This window comes from Bubalus bubalis, chromosome 1 (assembly GCF_019923935.1).
Source record: "Bubalus bubalis isolate 160015118507 breed Murrah chromosome 1, NDDB_SH_1, whole genome shotgun sequence".
NCBI classification, from domain to species: domain Eukaryota; kingdom Metazoa; phylum Chordata; class Mammalia; order Artiodactyla; family Bovidae; genus Bubalus; species Bubalus bubalis.
This window is the reverse complement of record NC_059157.1, coordinates 142195876-142198731: the sequence shown is the minus strand read 5'-3', so window position 1 is coordinate 142198731 and position 2856 is coordinate 142195876.

Genomic DNA, 2856 nt, shown 5'->3' with positions numbered 1-2856 from the left:
AGGAAATGGCAACCCACTCCAGTGTTCTTGCCTGGAGAATCCCAGGGACGGGGGAGCCTGGTGGGCTGCTGTCTATGGGGTCACACAGAGTCGGACACAACTGAAGTGACTTAGCAGCAGCAGCAGCAGCACTTAAACTTACTTTTCAACAGTGATGAAGATCATCTGTATGTGGGGATTACAATATTCATCACCAGGCTTCCCTGGTGGCTCAGTCGATAAAGAGTCTACCTGCAATGTTTAAGACCTGGGTTCAATCCCTGGATTGGGAAGATCCCCTGGAGAAGGAAATGGAAACCCACTCCAGTATTCTTGCCTGGAGAATTCCATAGACAGAGAAGCCTGGCAGCTACAGTCCATGGTGGGGTCACAAAGAGTTGGACAGGACTGAGTGACTAACACTTCATTACCTCACCATGATTATTTTTTCTAAGGCCTATATTCTCTGTGTCCTTTCAATCCTGTTTCTGAGATAAAGAACCATTATCATTTGTTTCAGGGCTTTTTATGTTATACAATCAATTTTACTGATAATTTCTGAAAATCCTTAAGTAGCCTGGAAAACCGTACCTTCCCACCTGCATCAGATCTATGCAAAGGTACCCTGCTTAGTTTCACTTGAGTTCTAACCTGTACCTTTGAGGCCAAGGCCTTGGGAATTCAAGGGAAAAGGGAATTTTAATTTGGTACATTTTGTACTTTGATGGAAAAAAAAAAAAATCCTCAAAGCTTGATGGGTTCTACGTACATGTGCCTGTCACTATTTCTCAAACCATTGTACACAGAACTACAGGTACAAAAGGTCCTTTACTCAAAAAACAGATTCCTGGATAAATGTTTTGATTTTTTGAGTCTATTTACTGTCCAGTTGAGTCTGCTGCTTAGGCCTTTGATCGTGCTACCAAGTAATTATTTATTTCTATGGTTGATAAAATGAGTACTGTATATTTATTTATCATTAATTGCAGTTTGAAATCACTTTAAAAAAAGATCCGTCATTTTAGCTTTTTTAAAATTGGTTTCTTCTCGCTGGACACGAGCCAAGTGCCCAGAGCTGACCAGATTGCTCACTCTCAAGACTGTCCAAGTCTTCCACACTAAGACCTTCAGCCGGGCCTTGTATTCTCGAGGTTAGAAAACCTATCCCCCAGTCTCGCAGATGCTGTTCTCCCCCCACTGGCTCGGCACAGAACATCATTATCTTTGCTGAGCTTCTGTCTCTATGGCAATAACAGATGGGAAGTGCTGCGGAATTATTCATGTTCTGGAAAGGAGGCAGTCAAGAAGGAGGGGAAGGTGCGGGGTGGGAGAGGGGGCACGACCTGGGAGCGCGGCGATGGGGGTGGGAGGAATGGAACTTGGGTGTGCAGGGAATGAGAGGCTTGTAAGCCTCGGGTAGGTCAGTTGGGAGGAAAAGAGGAAAAAAAAAAAAAAAAAAAAATCTACGAGCACAGAAGTATTCCCAGTTGGCTGGCTCCAAATGTGGATCCCATGAGTGACCTCGAAGCAGTAAAACCAGAAGAAATTGGACGAAAATGCATCAAAAGGGGCGGGGGGGGGGGAGGAGGACAAAGCCAAGTCTTCTGAATTCGGTGCACTGAGATCTGGGGTACTATTTCAGTTCCTAATTTTGCGGTGGGGTGGAAAAAAGGGGTTTTTCTTGGTGTTTCGAAATATGACGGAGCAGCTCGGCAGACTTCAATATGCTAATCGACCACAGCAGAACACCGACCAGGGAGACGACTCTGTTCGGCCCCGAGGGTCACAGCCGAAAGCGCTTCGGTCATGGCTTTCCTCGTCTCATCTCCTGTTCGCCTCCAAAACAAAATCCCAAACTCCTCAGGAAACACTGTAGAAGCATGTAATTTCTAGCTCCCTTTTGGAACCGAGAGAGCAGTCTGGTGAGGGGGTGGGGGGAGGGAGGCTGAGAAGTAGAGACAAAAATGTTTTCTCTCGGTTTTGCCAGAACTTCTGCCAGCCCTCCAGCCCGGCCCGATGGCGGAGGAGGTCAGCCCAGGGAAAGCGTCTGGGCGGAGGCCGCCCAGGCAAGGCGGGGGCCGCCAGGGTGGGGCGGAGCGCAGCGCAGCGCCGGCAGCTGGCGGGGCGGCCCTCGGGCGGGAGGCCCGGCGGAGGCGGGGGGCAGCCCCCGCGTGCTGGGCCCACACGGGGGGCGCGGCTGGGCGGCCGCCACCCGGCTGCCTCCGGGGCGGGGCGGCCCAGCTGCGGCCCCGCGGGGGGAGGGTCGCCTGTGCCTGACCTCGGGCCGCGGCGCTCGGCCAGGCGGGCCCTGCCTCCGCCCAGCCGGCTGCTGGGGTCGCGCACAGTGCACCGCGCCGTCGCCCTGCCCCCCTCTCTCCGTGTCGCGCGGCGGCCGAGCGACCAGGGCGCCCCCGGGTCTGGCCAGTCTCCACGGAGCAGCGGGTGGGGCGGGGGCGGGGCGGTGGCGGCCCCAGACAGCCGGCTAGGCGACTCGAGGAAGGAAGGAGGGAGGGCGGCGGTGGGGGTGGGGCGGGGAGGGAACATCCTGTCTGCGCCGGGTGCACCGCAGACAGCGCCGCGCGCCAGCCGCCCAGACGGCGCGCGGGGCCAGGAGCGCCGGGCGCGCGCCTGGGGGGAGGGGCGCGCGCGCGCCAGACGACGGGCCGGGGGAGCCCTAGGGAGCCACTATAGGGCAGACGGCGCGCGCGTCCCCGAGGGGCTAGGAGCCGCGAGGCGGCAGCGGCGGGCTTGCGCGCGCGGTGCCGCCGCTGGCTCAGTTGTCCTCTCCTCCCCTCCCCCCCTGCCGCCCTCGCTCTCCCCCGGGCGGCCGGAGACGGCGGCGGCGTCTGCGGGAAGCCGTGTGTCTCCGCAGTGACG